The sequence below is a fragment of the Vicia villosa genome, linkage group LG3 (assembly GCF_029867415.1).
Source record: "Vicia villosa cultivar HV-30 ecotype Madison, WI linkage group LG3, Vvil1.0, whole genome shotgun sequence".
Taxonomy (NCBI): Eukaryota; Viridiplantae; Streptophyta; class Magnoliopsida; order Fabales; family Fabaceae; genus Vicia; species Vicia villosa.
In genome coordinates, this window is record NC_081182.1 from 215,753,769 (window position 1) to 215,777,806 (window position 24,038).

Sequence of the window (24,038 nt, forward strand, 5' to 3'; positions counted from 1 at the left end):
GGTTTCATCTTCACAAACAGGACACGCCTTTTGACCCTTGTTGCTGTACCCGGATAGATTTCCGTATGCTGGAAAATCATTAATTGTTCCAAACAACATCGCCCTCAAGTTGAAACTTTCTTTCCTATACCCATCGTAAACCTCCACACCTCTCTCCCACAAAAACTTTAAATCTTCGATTAAGGGTGCCAAGTATACGTCTATGTCATTCCCTGGTTGTTTAGGCCCAGAAATTAGCATAGATAACATCATGTACTTACGCTTCATACATAGCCACGGAGGTAAGTTATAAATCATAAGAATCACAGGCCATGTGCTATGCGAGATACTTTGAATACCATGCGGGTTCATTCCATCAGTAGACAATGACAACCGAAGGTTTCTTGCTTCTTTTCCAAATTCAGGATATTCAGTATCAACTTTACTCCATTGTGGTGAGTCTGCCGGATGTCGCAACTTTCCATCAATAATTCTTTCATCTGCATGCCAAGTCAAGTGTCTTGAATCGGTCTCACTACGATACATGCGTCTAAATCTCGGAATTATAGGAAAATACCATAAGACTTTAGCAGGAGACAACTTTTTCTTATATCGAGGGGCACCACATTTAGGACACTCATTCAACGCTGCATACTCGTTTCGAAACAAAACGCAATCGTTTGGACATGCGTGTATCTTATCATAGCTCATTCCAATAGAAGACAACATCTTTTTGGCTTCATACGTTCGATTGGGAAGAACATTATCCTCTGGTAGCATATCTTTCATAAGGGCTAATAACTCTGTGAAACTTTTATCCGACCATCCATTGTCCGCCTTTAAGTTGTACAACTTTAACACCGCAGACAATCTTGTGAATTTTGAACAACCATCATACAACGGTTTCTCTGCATCGCTTACCAACCTCTCAAACATTTTGGGACAATCCGCTAGATCTTCTTCCAGCGCTTCTGCAATCTCTTCGACTCGATCACAATCGTATGTGTCTGTGCAATCGTCGTTTGAAGCATACTTCCTATTACACCTCGACCCAGCATTCCCGGTACTTTTCTCACCATGCATTGTCCAACATGTATAACTTCTATCAATTCCAAACCGTAGTAAATGAGATCCCAACTGATTCCCGTCAACCTTACCCCCGGCATAACAGCAACCCAAGCAAGGACACGGCATTCGAAGCGGGTCTTTGGAGTTCGCAACCGCAAACTCAACAAATTCCCATACCCCTTTCTCGTACTCTTTCGACAATCGGTTTGAATTCATCCATGTCTTATCCATGTCTTAATTAAGCTAAACAACAACGGTCAAACTTCCACTCTTCACAAGTAACCCCTATGGCGAATTCAATTCACAAAGTTAGTAAGTACCTCCTATATTAACTCTCTAAACACATAAAACTAATGTGTTTCTGTCAAAACGCAAAGTATAAACGGAATGAATCCGAAGCAATAAAACGTAACATATATAATCACACAATTTCAGACAAATTCATCATAATACCAGTAATTTGAGAAAGAAATTTACCTCGGATGTTACCGAACTCAAGAAAACGCCAAACGTCGAACTAGGCTGGGAAACGATCAAACTTTCACTATACACAAGTTACCCCTATAGCAAATTCACAAAGTTAGTAACCACCAAGACAAAATCGATTGAACAAAGGAAATCAACAATAGTTTGATGTGTGTACATACTCCTAAATATGTAGTACCAGAGTCAATGATACGAGCTCCAAAGAGATCCAAAGTTATCAATCCAGTCAGACCTATACAAGAAATTCAATTCAATGTATGATTATAATAAGAATGGGTGAATAGCTCATGATGCAGTTAATTAAACACACACACACACGATGCAGTTAAATACAAATATCATAAAAGTGAAGGAAGTAGATTCTTGTAACTAACTATTCATTGAATCAAAGAAATAGAAAATGAAGAGTTCAAACTTAGCATAGCTTTCTAACAGTTACTAACCTAAATTATCTTTATAGGCCTATTCTAATCTTTTGCCATTTTCTATTAAGAGCTCGCAGACTAATACATACTGAAGATTTGAAAATATTTTTCAAGTTAAAATGAAACAAATATATAAACCTTGGTACGAGCCCCACAAAATGACACAATTAATGGTTGAAATGAAACATCAGGATCTGTTTACTTAGAGGAAAAAGTGATTTGTTTTTATTTCACGTTTTCATTTTTAATTATAAAACGGATGCTAATTTCCAACGATTTGTACAAGAAACACTTGATAAACTTCTTTTTTGTTTTCAAAATTTCCTGTACAAATCTTGGAAAACAGAAACAGAATGAAAACAATGTGGCAGTCTTATATTAAAAAGAGAAAATAGGAAAAGAAAACAAAAGATACTTTTTCAAAGAAAAGGGCCCCAATATTTCAGAGAACAAATCGATGACTTTGCAAAAAGGCAGTACCTTCAAGAACAGATTCTTTCAATGCAATTTTTTGTCTGAGTTCTGCTACTTCTTTGGCCTGAAACGCATAATAATTTAATACGCTTTCCCAGATATGAAGATGGCACAAAGATTTGGTTAACTCAATTCTAATAGAAAAGTCTCATTCTAATACATTAATAAGCTACACTTGTGATACTATTGTTTGATGAAATGCCAAAATTTTGTGATACTCATGGTGCAAGTTTAGCCGTACTATGTTACTATTGTTTGATGAAATGCCAAAATTTTGTGATAAACAGTGGCAAGTCTATTTTGTATTCAGTAACTTCAGAATTTTATCAACACTACAGCCAAAAAACCATGGATTTTTGAATCATGAAAAGCGGAAGTAAATCAACTTAGAATTTAAAAATACCTACTAAGGATTGTGGCATTTCATCAATTATCAACTCAAATCATTTCTTTCAGGCATTTCATCAAACAAGTTGCAGGCAGAAGTTCAATCTTTGATACCAAATAAAATTTTCACTGAAAATTAAACCTAAAACTCACCGGCGGTGGATAAAACGAGTGACGGAGGAGAAGCCGACGGAGGGACGCCGACGGTGGTTGCTGATGGTGGTGGACGGAAGGGTTTCGCGTGCAGTGAGGGTTTGTGGATGAAGAACAGTGGTGGACGGAAGCTGGGTTCTGCAGAAAACGAAAGAGAGAAATGAGAAACAGTAACGCGTGTTTTGGTTTTTAATTTTTAGTAATAAAGGCTACTAAAGCGCTTCTGAAAAGCGCTCTCATAGCCTGGTCTATACCAGCGCTTTTGACAAAAAGCGCTCTCATTAAACACCCCTACCAGAGCGCTTTTGAAAAGCGCTTTCGTTCCCCCCACGTTCCCCCCACCTACCAGAGCGCTTTTGTAAAGCGCTTTCGTACCCCCCCCTACCAGAGCGCTTTTGAAAAGCGCTCTCATAACCCCCCCCTACCAGAGCGCTTCTTAAAAGCGCTTTCATACCCCCCCACTATTAGAGCGCTTTTTTAGCGTGTTTTTTAATTTTGTCTTTAGCGAAGCCTATGCCAGCGCTTTTCCTAAAAGCGCTTTCGTAGGGGTGCTGCTAAAAGCCAAATTTGGCGTAGTGTCACGAGCATGAGGTCAGAGAACCAAAAATGGGATAGTTCTAGTTAATCACCTGCACAACATGTTCTACTGATACGTCAGAGTCTACATTTTTCTTTCGGATATTACCGGCCTTCCACAATTAAACTCATGAGCCAGTAATATTCTCAAGAAAAACTCGTCTGAGTGTGGTTCTCCGCATGACAACTAATCCAAGTCTTCACCTGAATAGTTTCTGCACCACAACCTAATAAGGCCAGGATGGGTTGGGGTTCTACGGTCTCTCAGCTTCTACAGTTCAATGAAAGTAATAATGTCTTCGCTACGAAACATGCTAAACATATATTACCAACAAGGAACCTCCACTGAGCGGAAGGATTCTCACGTGCGCCTGCACATGACTATACCCTCCACCTAATTTCTTATGTGTACTTAATCCGGGTTAGGATTTGTCCATAATGTATCACTTGTAACAGAACCACGCAAGTACCAGAACCACACATATAACAAAAAATGAAATGAAAAATAAAGCAAATAGAATTAACCCTTCCTTTGGAAACAATAAAAAGATGGTCCCCAGTGAAGTCGCCATTTTTCTGTCGCGGGCGAAAAATCGTTTTGTTCCTCTTTTTTGTGGATGAGACACCTGATGCCTTCTTTGGGCTCGAGTGCTCAAAAAAATGATTTTTCTTTTGTACCGACCAAACTTTTTATTGTTTCCAAAAGAGGAAAAGGAAAAAAGCTGCAATAACCTAAAAAGTGGGGGAGAGATCTTGGGTAAGAGGGTTGGTTATACGAAGGGAAGGTATTAGCACCCAACGTATCTATAGTACTCTATAGGTTTCTTTGCTTTGTTTTTCATTCCATGTTACGGTGGAGGTTCTGTTGTGAAATTGGTGGGACCTAAGGTGTTTGTTTGATTATGCTCGCAAAGATCATCGCGATCCTCTGCATACATATCCCTTAAAGGGAATCAGAGCATCTGTAGCTCGGGGTCTACGGGTGCTAAGGTTTGAATGGTTTTTTTTTGTTTTGTTTTGCTCGCCAAGGATCGACCTTGTGCCTACGTATTCTCAAAGGGATGTTGAGAAAGTCAGAGCAATCGTAGTTCCCACTTATGCTAGTGGAAGCAAAGGAAAATAGACAAATGTCGTCTAAATGCTAGATGTATCTAATCTATATCATCACATACATCTGTTTTTTTGGTTTGAAAATATTTTCATTATAAGCCCGGGGCTATGCCACTTAGGGTGCTTAGAATGATAAAGATGTTTTTGTTGTTTAACCAGCCTTGTGGCAAAAGTTTCAATGAAGTCAGCCTTGTGACAAAAACTTTGATTAATCAGTCAGCCTTGTGGCAAAAGTTTCAATGAAGTCAGCCTTGTGACAAAAACTTTGATTAATCATCCAGTACGGTGGTAAAACAGTTTGATTGATTAGCCAGCCTCGTGGCAAAAAAGTTTGATTTTGATTGATTAATTGTTTGTGATGATATATAAGAGATACTCCTAGCATAGAGATGAAAAATGTCTAATCTCCTAAGGTATTTGATTTGGATATTGGGGATGCTTATAAGAAGCTCGTGGGTCCTTGTACGAAGCCCAAGAGGAGGCTATCCGAGGGTCCTTGCATTGTAAGCCCAAGAGGAGGCTATGGGAGGGACAATCCAGGGTCCTTGCATTGTAAGCCCAAGAGGAGGCTATGGGAGGGTCACTCGTTTGTACAAAGCCCAAGGGGAGGCATGGTATAGTTGGTTTGAGCTCTTAGAGCGATTTCACCGGGAAACCATACTCTATGTCCTAACCTAAACTAGTGGAGATTCTTTGCACGAAGCCCAATAGGAGGCTATGGGGAACCTAGTGTTGTACTAAGTTGAACAAGCACATATAACACAATCACAAATATGAACAAGTACGAGCAAATATGAACAAGTACATGAATAAGCATGAACAAGTATGAACAAGCACATATATATGACAAAGTGTGTGTATATAATGTAGTTTATGAAGGAAATATACCTGTAAGCATGATCCATTTGTATACACAGGGCTCGGGACTCACACTCGGGGAGAGGCCCACTTGAATTTATTCAAAGCTATGTAAACAGGTATTCACAAGGGGCTTGGGACTTATACCTACATGGAGGCCCATGGTATATTTTTGGGAAGATTTAAAGAAACCTTCATTTTTGGTTTGTTATTCAAAGTTAAAAAAACGCATTGATTGAACTATGTACAAAAGGCGTACAGTGAAATACCTAATTTCATGTACTGGAATGGGTATGTACAAAAGGGGCTTGGGACTTATACCTACATGGAGGCCCATGGTATATTTGAAAAGTTTTGAATAATTTGAAGTTTTGTAAATGATTTGAAAATTGTTTGAAAGAGGTTTTATTTTGAAGAAGGTTTTGGAAAACTGTACAAAAAGAAAAGAAATGGGACTTACACTCTCTAATATTCGAGAGGCCCCTGTTTTATTTTCATAAAACAGGGTGGATGGTTTGAAAAAGATGTGAGATTTGTTAAAAAAAACTGTTTGGAAGTAATTTGGAAAAAGTTTTCTGTACAAAGAAAAACTGTACAAAGAAAGAGGAAAGAGACTTATACTCTCTAATATTCGAGAGGCCCCACATCGTTTTGAAAATCAATTGATCAATTAAAAAGATTTAATCAATAGTTTCAAAAAGAAATGGTTTATCGTTTTTTGAAAAGAATCGCGATCGCTTGTTTTAAAACGATTTGAATTTGAAAGAAAACAAACTTAATTAAGTTAAAACAAGTTTTAATACTCAATTAAGACCTAAATGATTAGGGTTTGATCACAAAAAATATTTACAAGTGATTAGGTTAAAAATTAAATGAAAAAACAATATTTAAAGTATTTAAAAACACTTAAAAATATGTCATTTTAAACCTAATTAAAAACATATTAAATAAATCTTTTTTTGTGATTTTTTTTAATATTGTCAAAATAGGTATATTAAATAAGAAGTGTGAAAAAAATGAAGAAAAAATAAATTGATTTGATTGGTTAAATTAATTGATGAAGTTGTGTAAAAAATTGAAGAAAAATAGTTGTAAAAAAAATGGTTTGGTCCTGCCAGGGTTTGAACTCACGCCCTCTCTCTCACCAACCAAAACACTTGCCAACTGAGCCACGCTTGTGGCTTGTAATACATACGCTTCCATTTAATTATATTTTGAAATTGATATTTGAAATTTCTGAACCAAAAAACGCGCCAAGAACACAATCCCAACTGAAATTTGAAAATCTCTAAAACTGTGTTGTTTTGATCAAGTGAATAGCCTATCTTACTCGATTTTTCACCAGGAACATGATGGTGCCATTTAATTTCATTTATTTTTGCTCTAAGAGGGTTAATTTTCTGATGAACATGAAGAACCCTAAAACTGAATTTGATCGTGAAATCGTGTATGATCATGATATGATGCAATTGATTGAGGGTTAATGATCCTCATAGGTGCAGGAACAAGATGGTATGTTCATATTTCATTTATGATGCATGGAGAATAGAGTTTGAAGTTCAAATGTACTTACCTCAAAAACGGCCAAACTGAGAATTGGATTTTGATCTGGAGGTGTTACAGATGCTTTGTATCAATCTGAATAGCTTCTATGATGATTATGGAAGGTGTCTGGATGTCTGGAACAAGTTGAATTCATCTGAGCATGGCCATGGCACCCGATCTGCAGTTGCTTCAAGTATGAATCGAATTTGAAGATGGAGATGTTTCAGATCATATGTGAGTGTTTGGATAGTTCATATGTGATATATATGAGGTGTTGGAAGTGTTAGTTTAGACAGAATTGAGCCTGAACAAAAATTGGCATGATAAGTCTCATGTTATGCATATTTGGAGGTGAGATGATGATTTTGAGTTTTCAGGTGTTTTGGGGTGTATGAGTGATTCAGACACATCATATATGACATTTAGAAGTTGTGGGAAGCATCACTTTGTTCAGAACTTGCAAGGTTTGGAGGTTGAGTTTTCTACCTCACTTTGAAACACATGACTTGTAATTCAAGAAAGAAGAGAGAAAACCTATAATTGTGAGGTTTTGGTGTGAATTGAAGAGTGGAAATGACCTCTATTTATAGGCCAAGGATTCTGAACTTAGAACTTTGCAACTTGCTTCAAGAAGTGATGATTTGGCATTTGGAGATAGAAAGGAATCTTACCATTTAATGCATATGGTTAAAGTGACTTAACCATGGTTATTTCTCTAAGCTTCTTATCTCTTTCCATTCTGATCTCAAATCAGAAAAATATCATTCAATCATTGCTTTGGTGTGTCATTACTTGCATTATTTGGCAAATTGGTTCATAACTTTGCAAAAATGGCTTGAAATTTCAAGTGAAATGGTCACTAATGTCAAAATTCAAAACCATAGCTACACTCCATATTTTTTCATGCTCTTGGACATTTTGGAAAGCTCATATTACACACTTCAAAACCCTAGTTGAAAGTTTCTTCAAGATCCTTAAGGAGGTGGGTGAAAAAGATCCATGAACTTTGAAGAAAATGAAGTTTTAAGTGAAATTTTCAAAAGATACCAACTTTGAAGCTCCATATCTCTTAAATGGTTGATCTTATGGAAAAAATTTATATGTGTCAAAGTTGTTTATTGGATCAAAATCTACAACTTTCATGTTGGAAGTTTTTTTCAGTTTGTAGGTGAAATTTTGAGAAATTCCCTTTCAAAGTTTGGAAAAAACCATGAAAAACACTTAGAAAATTTTTCTAAGTATGAAAGTCAAACTTTTGACTTTTTGATTCTTGATTTTTCTTGATCAAATGACTTCATACTTTATATATTGATGATTTGCAACCTCAAAAGTCATGGTTGACCAAAATTCCCCAAAAGTCAATGGTGATCTTGTACAGTTGACTTTTTCAGACGAATCGCGTTTCTGGAGATTTCAAATGAAACAGGCTATCCTCATCAAATGAATGGTATGAATGGATCACATTGAAGCATTAGAGGATATTGAGCCATGGTTTGAGTTTGTGACATCATGTCCTGATCAAAAAGTCAGTGGTTCAGTGAATTAGGTCAAAAACCCTAATTGTCGACCAGATGAAATTGATGACTGTAGGTCTTGAATTGAGATACAATTTCCATTGCATGTTGTCATAGGGATTATTTGAAGATGATTGAGGTCTTTGATTGACTCCCTGGGGATTTTTAGGGTTTCCCAAATGTGATCCCTGATTTCAGTCCCTGATAGTTCAAAACCCTGATCTGAGGATTTGTCTGATCAATCTTTGTGTAGGAGATGTTCTGAGTCAATGGATTAGGTCAAAATGATGTACTTGAGGTCTTGATATCATGTCCCAAGCCATTAGGGCAAATTCTGAGCAAAAGTCAGGAGTGTGCTGTCTTCAGTCCAAACCCTAATTCAGTCGATTCAAAGCTGTTGAGCTTGTTGAAGTGAATCTCTGAGGACCAAATATTGATTGTTGATGAAGATAGTTCTTTTGAGATGGAGGGAGAACAAAACCCTAACTGACTGTTTCTTGCACTGATGAGTGATCTCTTGATTAAACCCTGCTAAGCACAAGTAGCAAACACAAGCTATGCAATTTGTTAGAGATGCAAATGATGCATATGCTAATGATATGAGGTGGTATCTTAGGTCAAAAATTGGGGTATGACAGAGGAGACGGTACATAATCCTAATTGATAACACTCTCCATTCGGTTTTCTCTTTGACCGCTGTACATATTACACAAAACTTTCAATTCTCCTTACTAATTCTCCTAATTCGACTAACAGCGAAGAAAAATACAAACTTCCTAATGCTAAGCTTATGAAGTCTGCTGCACAGTACAATGACATAAATACAACCTTCATGAAATTTCTAAGACTTTACTATGAATTGGTGTTATTCTGTATGTTGGTTCTATTGCAGGTTTTATTAGGTTCAACAACCACAAACAACAGTGGCAGCGCAAAATTGAAAACGGCGCCGAATCAAGAACATCGATAAATCAGCGGCTTCGTATCATCGTCATCCTTGTTGAATCAACATCATTCGGAACCGCGACACACATTCGCAAACAGCCTTCAACGAACCCAGAATCCTCGTCTGCGCGCTCACGGTTTAGTGCTTATGAATTTGAATCGTTTGGTTGAATTTACGCCTGATAAATAAAGTTTGGTTGTATATTCATGTTCCTGATGTTGAATAGAAACTTTCCGTGTGGTTTAATTTCTGTTTAAGTGCCTGAATCAATATCTGCCATTGTTAGGTTTTGAAGGTTTCAGTTTGGGGATTCTGAATAGAGGTTAAATCAGGCCAAATTGAGAAGATATTTGGGTTTAGATAGTGTTTTGTGGTTGATTTACGTCCTTAATCCGATTTTGTATCGCGTATTGCATGAGATTCGAATGTGCAGGGATAACATTACGGTGGAAAACCGTGGCCATAGTTCTGCAATCTCACGAAGACGAAGAAGGCAAGTGCTTGTGTTTGAAATCTTAAAAGGGGTTTTATTTCATATTTGATACAATTGGCGCGTTTCTTTAACAGCAGGAAAAACCAGCACAGTTGGTTGATGCATATGGTTGGTAATCCAAGAGACCTGGGTTCGATCCCCAGGTCGTGTGTATTATTTTTATTATTTCTCTTCTACTTGTTTGTTATGTCCTGACACAGATCCCACGCTGTGCGTATCATAAGGATCATGGTTCATCTTCAATTTCTCACCGTCAGATCCTCACTCTGGTTGATCTAATGCCCACAAGAATGCAACTCTATGGTACTCACTCAAGGACTCCCCACACAGGATTGGAGCCAGGTTTCTTTTATGTTTTTATATTATTTATATATTACTTACATAATTGATTGATTATAAATATATTAAATATGTATATAACTTAATTAGGGTTAGAATAATAAATTAGGATTATGTGAAGGATTAGGGTTAAGGTTTTTTTTTCGATTATTTCGATTATTCAACTTAATTTATTTAATTAATTTTAATTACTATTAAATCATAAATCACAAGGACCCTATGTGACCAAAGCATTAGGGTTTGTCCAATCCCATTAGTCTTTTTAGCCAAAACAACAGGATTTAACTTATTATTCGTTTCGACTAAATTTATTGGTCGCGATGATTAATAATCGATTAATTTAATTAATCAAATCCTATAAATTAAAATAATAATTATTTTGCTAAATGGTTTTAACCATCTTATTGGTTATGATGATTAGCATATTTCCCCTTATCAATTCGTTATTATTTGTAATCGAAACTATCGGTTATGAGGGGTAACGATAAATTAATAAATTAATAATTAAAATACTTTAATTTGCTAAAAGTGATAATCGAATCAATCGATTAGAATTGCCAGCAATACTTTACTAATCTGTTAATTATGGCGATCGAATCTATTGATCGTTGCGGTTAATAGTGCCATATTAAAACAGGGTTGTATGCCCAAAACACTTAAAATACATCAAATCACAAACCACGGATTTTCATCTCTTCAATTCTGCGATATGTTCAAACTACGATAAGGTAATTCAAAATACCTTCGAACTTCGCATTTCAAAAACAATTTCAAATCAACTTCAAACCATTCAAATCAAATTCTAAGGCGTACAATCCTGTGCCCGAACTACGTAGACTCTGATCCTCCCTAAGGAGGTACGTAGGCACTCGGCAACAAGGCGAGTCCCCCTCCCAAAAATCTCAATTTTTCTCCTATTCACTTCCTTAGCTATAAACCTCAATATTTAGCCATTAACCTTTACTATGAACATAAAACCTTAGGAAAAGGTTGAGGGTGCCTAACACCTTCCCTCGACCTGAATATAGTATCTTACCCTGATCTCTTAACTACGTAAGGTTTCCTATTCGCCTTAGTAGAATAGGTGGCGACTCTCTAAGCTATAAATTTTTAGGCAGGTTGCTACAGTTACACCTATTGTCAACGAGTAAATAAAAGTGTTGCGACACCTTTTTGCTTTAATTCATTCTAATATTTGGGGTCCTACTCGTGTTAACTCATTTTTAGGATATTATTACTTCATAACCTTCATGGATGATTTTTCACGATATACTTGGATATTTTTTATGAAAAATCTTTCAGATATCTTCCATATATTCCATGAAATTTGTGCCGAAATTATAAACAAGTTTGACACTTCCATTAAAAATTTACGCATGGATAATGCTCGTGAATATATGTCATCCCAGTTTCAATCTTTTTTAACATTACAGGGGATTATTCATCAATCATCATTTGCTCACGAACCACAACAAAATGGTGTCGCTGGACAAAATAATTATTATTTAGTTAAAACTACACAGACTATTTTACTTCATCATAATGCCCCTAATCGTTTTTGGGGTTATGCACTTCTCACAACTTGTAGCACATGCTTTGTTCATGACCTCCGTCCAAGTAAAGACAAACTTTCTGATAATTATTTCAAATTTATTTTTCTAGGATACTTCTACAACTCATTGCAGGTCTACCAACGACAGACACCCCGTCCATCGAAAGTAAGAGATGACATTGATCGACCATCATCATCTCCTGCTTCAACTACTTATTTAGTTACGTCATCTGAACTTGACCTTCCAATAGTATTAAGAAATTGTATTTAGTATCATCATCCTAACTTAAAAATGCTTGTGTTATAAATTATGATAGTCTTTTTGCTTCCAATGTCTCTTTTGGTTCTGCTTTAGATTTTATGTCTATTCCTAAGTATACATGTGAAGTTATGACCGATGCCAATTGGCATTAGGAGATGGTAGAAGAAATGGTTGTATTGCATTCAAATAACACTTTAGTGGGGTGTCGATGGATTTATACAGCGAAAGTTGGACCAGATGGTCAAATCAATCGTTTCAAAGCCTATTTGGTAGCAAAAGATACATAGATATTTGGTCTTGATTATAGTGACATTTTTTCTCTGATGCCCAAGATAAGTTCAGCCCTTCTCCTTTTTGAAATGGCTTTCATTCAACACTAGCCAGTTCATTAGTTGGAGATTAAAGAGGAAGTTTATATGATCAGCCTCCATGTTTTACTATTCCCTATAATTCTAGAGTTGTTTGTTGGCTTCGTCGTTGACTTGTGGATAGACTCAACTATCTTACAGTCACTAGACCGAATATTACTTTTCTGGTGAGCATTGTGAGCTAGTTTTAGAACGGTACTTGTGATAATCTATGTTGTTAATCTCTAAAAGCGGCGCGGTGCGGTCAGCACCAAAATGGTAGTGGTGCGGAAGCAGGGAGCAGCGCGAGCGCTATTTGATTTTTTTTTGTTTTTTATTTTTTATTTAATATATTTTTATAGACAAAATAAAAAATTAAAATAATAACCAAGGGGTTTAAATAATAGTGAGGGGTGGTGTTTAGAAAATGAAACAACTACTTGGGCATATGGCCCAAAAAACAAAACAAAAAGAACAATAAAAAAACTGCAGCACTGAGCTAACAGGAGGAGTGTGTGATTAGCAGGCAGTATTGCATTGGGTTGTATGTTTCGTTCCGGATTAAGCCCATTATTTTAGCCAAACCCTAAGTTAAGAGTATGAGAGAGAAGGCTGAGTAAAGTGCCACATGCCAACATTCATTGCAATTTTCAAGTAAAGAAAATAACAACTTTCTCTCTCCTTGTTATTTCTGCTATGCTCTCTCTCTATCTGTTTCACGCACAAGATCTCTCTTCTCTCTTAGCAATCTGTTTCAATGTTTGCCTTGTTTTCTACAACCGCGGACGCGCCACCCGCATTCGACCCGCTTTCAGAGCCGCGATCGCGGCCCCACCACTCGCTTTCTCATTTTGCGTTGGACCAGTACACTAGGAAGCGGCCAGGCCAATTTTTCCGTGCCGCACCGCTATCTCGGCCGTGCCGGCCGCTATTAACAACATAGGTGATAATCATTGGGATGTAGTCATTTTCACTCTTAGATATAAAGAATGCACCTGGATGGAGACTATTATATGAAGATAAGGGTGATGCTAAAATCATTTGTTATATAGATGCAGACTGAGGCGGATCACCGTCGGATAGGAGATCTACGTCTGGATATTATTGCACTATCTAGTGCTGAAGTTGAATATTGTGTTATGGTAGAAGCCTCAAAGGAGCTTGCATGGCTGAAAAATTTACTCTCAGAACATAGCTTGGTTAGGAAATCTTCATAACACAAAAATCATATGCGATAATCAAGCGGAACTCCACATTGCATCTAATCCAATTTTTGATGAACAGACCAAGCACGTAGAAATAGAATGTCATTATATAAGTAACAAGGTACTTTCAGGAGAAATCACCATATATTTCGTCAAATTTGAAGACCAAATGGCTGATATGTTTACAAAGTATCTTAGGGATTTTCTAGTGGATTGCATTGGTAACAGGCTTGACTCATACGACATATATGATCCAGCTTGAGGGAGAGTGTTATGAATATTAGTATATAGAATGTCTCACATCGACTATAACATGTAATTAGTTGTAACTCTCTATATATAATACAATCTCCATAATGTTTCTTAGACACACAGTTTATTCAAATGTCTCTCACTCTCTTATAGTTTAATAACCTCTTTTAAGAATCCAACTTGTCTGCATCTCCAACAGTTTGTAAAAGTAAATATTCGTAAAGAAAGTGACATATACATAAGGGAAATAGATCCTCTCATGCCTCTCCCTCCTACCATCCCTCTCATGCTTCATCTAGTGGCTAAGAATGGATAAAAATTAGAGAGATGAAAAGATGTAGAAAAATGATAGATGAGTGGCTAAGATGATGGCTGAATAGAAACATGAGAAAAAACACTGCAGAGGATCCAAATCCATACATATGTGTATATTCTAAAGGATTTTGTCATGTACATGTGACTCAAAATAATATTTTATAGGCGCTTTCATGACATCATCTTCATTTAGAGAAACTGAACAATATATGGGAAGGGAGAGAATTCAACTTGAGAATCAAAAGCGTGACAACTCATAAGATAACATAAAATAAAATTGGTCTAAATAGTTGTCACCTTGAATATCTTTAACCTTTGTAGTTTCTGGATAATCTCCAACATCAAGATCTTGTTCCTACACATATTCAAATAAACAAATGATATTATCGATATCCGAAATACTAATGTTTGTAGGATTAACCTCATTATATATATATATATATATATATATATATATATATATATATATAGAGAGAGAGAGTTTAAAGGTAGTGCACTGACAGTGTAAACTAACTTTACACATACAACCAATCAAAATCCTTATATTTGCCATGTCATATTAATTTTTTTAAATTAAAATTATATTTTAATTCTATACATGGTTGTGATTGGTTAACAGTGTAAAAATATTTTACACTGTCAGTGTATATCTCTTTTTCTCATTCATTATTAGATTCTACAACTCACACTCGTTTGTGATGAACTGACTAATTCTAAATGAGTTGAGGCTGTTATTGTCATATAGTCTTCTTGAATACTTTTTTCATTTGTTTCTTTCACACACTGTAACATAAAAATATAAATAAGTTGTAATGAATTTATATGCATAATAAGATGATACTGTATTAAATTACTTGCCTGAGAAGGTTTGATTGCAGTATCAATTTTTCGAATTAGATTTTGTTGATTTATGGAACCTTGTTGACTTGTGAATTGTTCAGTCTCCAACTTCTATAGTAAGAACAAATGCATCATTGATATAAGACTAATAATTAATATCATGTATTACTAATTAGAAAAGCCTTAGATTATCGAAGAAAATTTCTTTAGCCACCTCCCTATGGGGGTCACCCCCAGCGAAAATCCCAAAATACCCCTGCTTCGGAATTGAACTTCCGAAGCGCTTTTTTTTTAAAAAAATTTCCACAATTCGGAAGTGCATTTCCGAAGTCAAAAAAATTCAAAATCCGTGCATATTTTCGGAAGTTCATTTCCGAAAATGTTGTTGCATATACAAATTTCCCTCCTTCACTATTTCATCATTTTTCTCCAAAACTTCTCAAACCCCTCTCTAAAACCCAATCAATCTCCATCCATTTTTCGCCCTAAAATCAAGTTTCAAACCGTTGATCACGTTAAAGGGAGCATAGAAAGCATCAATTTCAAGTAAACATCACTCATTTCATCCCCTATTTCACTACACTGATTCAACAAATTTATGCTGAAAACTGATATGATTCGGAAGTTCATTTCCGAAATATATTACCTAACATATTTCGGAAATGAACTTCCGAAAATAGGCCTGGCAGTAAAAAAACAGTTTTAGCTAACTTTTGATAATTTTTTCATTTGTTAGGTATGGTGCATCCGGACAACATTGTGCAAGACGATGGAGGCATAGTTTCGGAAATTGTCAACTTTAATAACGATCCGGTTATTGACGTTACTCCTATGATCGATGCGGTCGATGTTCGGCAACATTTTACAAATGATCGGAGCTTCGGTAGTCGCGAACAATTGATTGATTGAGTTCGGAAGGAAGCTCACAAACATGGATTTGGAATTGTTATTTTAAGGTTGGACAACGGAAATAGTAGGCGGAAAGCTTTCGTTGTTTTGAATTGCGAACGGGGTGGTAGTTATGTACAATCAAACCGGGTGCTAAAACACGAGGACACGGGATCGAGGAAGTGCGGGTGTCCGTTTAAGTTGCGTGCTACTCGGAGGGTTGATGATTTGTGGCGGTTAACCGTAATTTGTGGAATTCATAATCATGCCTTGGATGTCAAGTTACACGGGCATCCAATGGCGTGTCGTTTGTCCCGCGAAGAGAGGAATGTGATATCGGACCTAACGATAGTCAAAGTGGCGCCTCGCAACATACTTACCGATTTGAAGCGTAAGAATCCGGATAACGTTTCAAATATCAAGCAAGTTTACAACGAACGACACAATCTCAAAGTATTGAATATGGGCCCTCGGTCGGAAATGCAACAACTTTTGAAACTACTAGACGATAACAAATATGTTTCAAGCTTCCGAACCTCCGAGGATAAAGTTACGGTGCGTGATATTTTTTGGACTCATCCCAAAAGTATCAAATTATTCAACACATTTCCAACCGTTCTAGTCATGGATTCGACGTACAAGACAAACAAATATAGGCTTCCTCTTCTAGAGATCGTCGGTGTGACCTCGACGGACAAGACTTATTCGGTGGGCCTTGGGAATTTGCAAGTCTTTGTTAGTTGATCAAGAGGTTATGCCAAACGTCATTGTCACCGATCGGGACAATGCTTTAATGAAAGCGGTCGATACCGTCTTCCCGACATCTACCGCTTTACTTTGCCGGTATCACATAACTTGCAACGTGAGAAGCAAGTTGAAACCCGCGGTTGGGACAAAAGATAGGCCGGATGAAAATGGTAAAGTTGTCAAAACCGGTGTTGTGGTTGATAGGATAATGGCGGCATGGAGGGGAATTTTGGATGCATACTCCGAAGAGGATTATACCGAGAAATTGGTACACTTTAGGTCTTTGTGTGGTTCCATTAAGACTTTTTGTCATTACGTCGAATCCACCATTCTTGACAAAGTTAGAGAAAAAGTCGTGTGCGCTTGGACAAATCGGGTTAGACATCTTGGTTGCACCACGACTAACCGAGTTGAATCCGCACATGCGGTCTTCAAGAGGTGATTGGGTGATAGCAAGGGAGATTTGTGTCGCGGATGGGACACCGTGAACCAAATGCTTGAAAATCAACACAATGAAATTCAAACATCGTTCGGTCGGAGCAAGACGGTTATGGAACACCGGTATAAGGGCCAAACTCTATTCTCCCAATTGATTTACAACATATCTCGAACGGGTTTGAATTTTTTGTTTCATGAAGCTAAGCGGTCGGAGACCACGGGGACGGATAGTTCATTATGTGGGTGCACCATTAGAACTACATACGGTCTTCCGTGTGCTTGTATACTTGCAAAAAAGAAAAATTTGAATTCACCCATACGCATGGATGAGGTAGCCGACCATTGGAAGAAACTTCGTTTTGATGATTTTGACCCGCCGAAAGAAAATGACTCCAAAATCACCATCTCCGACGAGTTGGAAGTGATCACTAGTGCAGAAAACACTTTTTACATCGGGCGAAAAGTATATTTTACATCGGGTCTGGGTCCGATGTAAATCCAAGCGATGTAGTAAATTCAAGACATTTTACATCGGGCCGTGGCCCGATGTAAAAAATACACATACCACATCAGTTGAATTTATGTCTGATGTGAAACAAAATCCAATATTTTTTATAAAAAAATATACGCAATCTTTAACCTCGGTTTCGTAATAGCCTGATGTAATATGTATGTTTTTTACATCGGTTTCCATGTTAGCGCGATGTAATATGCGTGTTTTTACATCGGTTTCTGAATTCGCCCGATGTAATATGGTTGCTACTTTTAGCGAATTTAAGGTGTTTTTTCTGTTTTTGTACCTGACTTTTCATATTTGGCCAGTATCACACAGACCACAGGTCGCTATTTTTCATATTTTTTCTATATCACACAGATCACAGTTAGGTCGCTATTTTTCATATTTTTGTAACCAATGAAAGATAATTTCATTGCACTAAATAGCTAGGATGCATATATATATAATCTTCAAAATGATCAATTGATTTACAAAAGTATAAAATACACACAAGTCTACAAAATTATAAGAAAGGTTACACACGATGGACTACTACAACAATAACAAAACAAGTGAAACCATACAAAAATATCCAAACCATTTATAAGCCATGTAGCATTTTTTGTAATGCCAACTGAACAACTTCCTTTTCCGCTTGCATCGACAACTTCCATTTTTTCACAGGGTTGCTTATCATGTTAACAAGGGCCTGATTTCAAATGTAAAAATGATCAGCTTCAAATAAAAATTATACATGATTGCAAAAACTAAAATTCCAACATGCTTAATATAAAACAATGTGTGTATATTTACTCATTTCAATTTATTAAATACACTTAATTGGTTTCCAAATTTCCAACGTATAAATTATATACTTTCAATGCAATACCCATAATATGTTGACTAGAAAAATAGACTACCATGTCTAAAGTAAGTGTATGTTTTGTTTTCATTTTGGAAGGGGCAAAATGAAATCTAGAGATGTGAATTGATTTTGAAGTATTTCGTTTGTCAATGCTTTCAAAAGTATTCACTTTGTTGAGAATAGTATTCCACAGTTGTCCAACACCATCAAAACGTTCCTGCTCCTGCATAGTAAATCCATTCTCCATGAGTAACAGCTTTAGATGAAACTATAAACTAATTCTATTGGAGAATGTGTTCAATTCACCTCTATACTTAATTTATTAAATTGGTCTTCATCACCAAAGTTTCTCAAAATTCTTCTGCCATTGTCTTCATCACCAAGAAAATTTGTCACCGGTACCTAAAAAGAGGTGATGGAAGAACTCATCAATTTAATCAAACAAAGCATCCAAGCTGTTTACATTAATCAATAATTATATTAATCCAATTAAAATAACATTTGAGCTAGAAACATACCTAGTGTTACACTACCTATATTTTAAAACATATAGTTAGATTGAAAGATTGACAAACATCAATATTCATTTAATAAATGTGCATCAGGTATTAATCTTGACATGGCACAAAAACATAGCATATGATGAAAAGGGCAAAAGATTCAAAATATGTGCATAACTTTATTAACTTCTCTAACTTTCGTTGATACAGGTCCATTCGGTAATATGCAGTTGACATCAACAAATTTGGGTTATATGAGTTGAAAAGACTACAAAGAAAGAACAAAAATGCAAGATTAAACAATCAAGCCTTGAAAAGAGTATGATGCTCCATTGCTTGATATGCAGATATAACTTCAAGACTATTACTGTGTACTCCAACGCAAAACACTAAAGAGTCGAGCAACGAAAACACACGTCCACATAAAAAGAACCAAAAAGCAACTAAAGAAAAACAGACACTCACATGTGGGCTTTACCGAGCTCTTCCTCACCAGCATACCCAGAAACCTGCAATCAAAACCAAAAAAGAAACAAAAAAAAAACCTCAATTCATAGCCCAACAACATTACACTACAGTAAAATTAGCATGCAACTGCAGAAGGTACAACAGTAGATTCTACAATGGCATAAAAAATAAAAGTTGCCTCAGATCTAGAGTTACATGTAGAAAAAATCAATTAAATATAGCAGAAAACCATCAAAATCGATTGAATATAAGTCAAGAATGTACAGTACCTCAGATCTGAAGTTATTGTGGCTAACATCAGCGGCAACACCAGGGGTTCCAACGATATCGTAAAGAGATAGGGTCGAAACAAGAGGGTTGAGCTTCATCAGAAGAGAGAGGGGAAAGCCGATCCCGCCGGCAGTGCCGAGGATGGCCAACTTGCGTTCTGGGACCGGTTAGGTAGAATAGCCATGACAGAGTAGGTGAGAGCGGCTGCGGGAGACGGAGGAGTAAATGGATCTGAGGATGGATGGCCTCATTATTCTCTCAGTTGTTGGATGCTTTTTTTTCTTTGCTTTTTGGTTGTGAAACTTTTTCGAGAATACTCTGATGAATGTTTAGGGTTTTAGAAATAAAAAGGCCGTAACATTTCGCATCGATTTATAAATGGCCTGATGTGAAGGTCCACTGTATATAACATTTCCCATCGGATATTACCTAGGCCCGATGTAAAATATGTTATAACAAGATTTTCATTTCCCATCGGTTTTTGAATGGCCCGGTGTGAAGGCACACTGTGCATAACATTTCCCATCGGGTATTATCTAGGCCCGATGTAAAATACGTTATAACAAGATTTTCATTTTATTTACAATTCTGCCACCGCATGTTTATTTTTCATTTTATTTACAATACTGCCATTATGTTATACATTTTTCATTTTTTCATTTATTTTTTATATCACTGGAAATAAATATCTGATGTAAAATCTTTTGAAAAATATTTTTCACATCATATATTTTGATACCTGATGTAAAATCTTTTAAGCAAATGTCATATTTTTAGTAGTGGATAATGGAGAAGTTTGCTAAAGCGGACGACACAACAAAAATGCACATAAAAGAACAATTGCGAAAGATCGCATTTCTGGAGACCACCGATTTGAAACCGCCATCTCAACCGGTTAAAACGAAAGGTGCACCGAAAAAGTCCAAAATTACACAAGATGACACGTCAACAAAACGATCTCCTTCCTACTTTGAACATGTTGATGCATCGTTCCCGGAAATTCATGAGACACCGAAGTCTAAGTGTAGTGGTAACAAAGGAGCCCGTATTTCGAAGCCACCTCGTACACCGCCGATCAAAAAATCACCAATTGTCTACATTGATGAGATGCCACTTTTTATGCACAAATATATCGATAACATCGTTGATGTTGGAGGCGACGGCAATTGTGGATATCGGGCCGTTGCGGGTTTGCTCGGTAAAGGGGAAAATAATCACACTTTAGTCCGACGGGAACTCATTGCGGAGTTGACTTCGTATTGGGAAATCTACGGCCGACTATATGAAAATCAAGAAAAGTTTGCAAAAATTCATGATGCACTTGTTCCATCACTTACCGGTATCGCTCCGGTTTCGAAGTGGATGTCATTTCCCGATATGGGTCATCTAATAGCAAGTGCGTATGATATGGTGTGTATCGATTTGACGAGGTTTGGACTAAGTGAGACTTTCTTTCCACTTCATAGTCGACCGCCGTTAGACGCGTCGGGCCGCATCATATGCATCGGGTATCTACGATCGCGGCACTTCGTTCAAGTGTTTTTCAAAACGGGTTGTCCTATACCGGCTACTTCTTGTCAATGGACGGCACATCGTTCAAATGAGGCGGAGACTTGGCCGGATCCGTTCGTTTCGAGGATGGCGGAGTTTGAAGAAATGATGAGCAAAGAGCGCGAGCAAAATAGAGAGCGGTCGAAGAACGTGCCTATTTTGGACTTAGGATCCACCGATTGGTTCGGTGAATTTTAGTTCGTTCCGGATCGTTTTTGTTTGTAACGATCATTTTTTGTATGTATTGTTGTTTATCATGTAAAATCGGACCGATTCAATACATATATAATATAAGTATGTTTTATGTCATCTTTGTGTAATTTATGTCTATTTTGAATTCCATTTGTTCAATTTACACAACACACTAAGCAATCAACAAAATATAAAATTTAAGTCTGTTTCTGCATAATTCGGAAATGAACTTCCGAAATATACATGTCTGGAGCCTATTTTCAGAAGTTCATTTCCGAAATGTCCCTTGATGCAGGATAAGATTTGTTGGGCCATCAATGCTCCAATAAGTCTATAAATACCACACACTCTTCTTCATCCTCTTCACACCACAAAACACAAATGACACAAACCTACCCCCACCTAGCATTCGTCTACTTTGAAACCGGCTACCCGATGTCGTTCCAATTTTGCTTCTCGCGCGACACGCCGTTTGCGGAGTTGATACCGTCGCTCAACACGCTTTTGCGCTATCCCGAGAATCGAAAGGTTGTCAAGCTCGAGTACCGCTCGCCATCGCTTAACGACGAGGGAGGCATTAAGTTCACACCTTTTGAGATCAAGAACGACGAAGATTTAGCGGTTTTGTGGACAACGTTCGACCGATTTTCTTCGAAAGGCCCGATCGAGTTGGACGCGAAACTTCAAAGATCGGCGGACGACGTAATCAAAATGTTGACTCATCCCCACCTACCCTTGTTCAACAATATGTAACTTTAATTTTCAGTAATATTATCGTTGTAATCTTCACCCGATTAAATAAAGCGAATCGTTGTTGTTTTCCATTTTTCTTCTGTCCAGACATAAATTCGGAAGTTCATTTCCGAATTCCTCCAAGGGGGGGGGGGTGCGTTCGGAGATGAACTTCCGAAACACCACATTTTCTAAAAATGTAACTTTATTTCGGAGATGCATCTCCGAAATCAATATTTTATATTAAAAGAAACACGTTTTCGGAGATACATTTCCGAAAACACATTTTTTTCAAAAAAAAGTACCTTTTCGGAAATGAACTTCCGAAACAAGGGGTAGTGTTGTAAATTCACCAGGGGTGGGCTGGAAGGTTAGGAGGTGGGTGAAGAAATTTTCTTATCGAATTCTACACGGCCTGTAAACTACTTTTGTATTTGCAACTGATTCATGATCTGCCTCTAGTGTTTGTTTCATTTGTAACAGCATAAAAAACATGTTTGATTGAATGACATTTTCATGGTGATTATCTTGAATAAAGAGATTGATTCAAATTGACCTGTGAAGAAGTCATGTCGTCTCCTAATATTGCTTCAACTTCAATCTCAACACCGACATCAGCATTTGTTGTGGTTTCTACACTTGAATTTTCACTACTAGTATCATCTTGTAAATTGGGAATTCGATGAACCAAACCTAAAAAAATAGAGTATAGATTAAAATCATTAAGATAAAAAGAACCAATTTACAATAGAGAGCATGCATAGTGAGATTAACATATCATAATTAAGGGAGATGTTGAAATGTTAAACTTGATTTGGACCTAACTTTATTATTTGGTTTTTTGGCCTTAGTTATATTTTGGTTCAGATAACTTTGGGTAAAGTTTCTAAAAAACTGTTGTAGTGTTTGGAAGTTCTAGATGATGTTTCTTATGGTTGTAATATCTTTTAAAATGCTATTGGGATTTTTATGGTTGAGAACTGTCTAAAATTAGGGTGTCTAGAATTCTCCTTATAATATTATAAATAGGATGTAAGACCAAACTTTTGTATCGAGAAAAAATACAAAGTCTTCTCCTCTAATATTCCTAAACACTTTCCCTCAGTACAAAGACCTTAATTCCAACATACTTCTTGATTATTGACAATCTAAAGTGTATTCTGGTGAATTTATGAAAAGATATTATCTAGCATGTTTGATCCACTCAATCAAAATTTAAATGGTAACCCGGACATGCAATTTTTTTTATGAAGAACAACAAGTGTAAATAACTTGGATTTCAATATTTACCAATATAAGTATAGAATTTTTTGTCAATAATTCTTGGCTTGATACTTTTCTCATTATTATTTCTCGTATATATAAAGGTTACAGGGCTATATCGGTAATTACACTAAATAATTACATTTAAATTAATTCCTATTCAGATCCCCCCTCAAATTGATGCTGCTTGTCAATGAGCATCAATTTGCTAACAAGAAACTGATGACGTGGACGCGGAACAGCCTTGGTAAGAATATCTGCAATCTGCAACTGAGTACTGACATGAGGAAGTGATATTATTCTATCATCATAAGCGTCACGGATTGAGTGACAATCAACTTCAATATGTTTGGTGCGTTCATGAAAAACAGGATTCGCAACAATTTGGATGGCACTTGTATTGTCAGCATAAAGTGAAGTTGGCTCTATTTGAGGAAATCCAAGTTCAGCCAAAAGACCACGAAGCCAAATTATTTCAGAACAAGCAGCAGACATGGCACGA

General features: G+C 36.7%; 1 long non-coding RNA gene across 1 annotated transcript; it reads right to left on the reverse strand.

The window, feature by feature from the left end:
- Positions 1–18,209: 18,209 nt before the first annotated feature.
- Positions 18,210–20,124, reverse strand: LOC131657375 (uncharacterized). Its single transcript, XR_009300634.1, has 5 exons — positions 19,798–20,124; positions 19,526–19,569; positions 18,867–18,962; positions 18,616–18,783; positions 18,210–18,404 (listed from the first exon to the last, which is right to left on the reverse strand). It is a non-coding gene; the product is annotated as an uncharacterized LOC131657375 (long non-coding RNA).
- Positions 20,125–24,038: the final 3,914 nt, after the last annotated feature.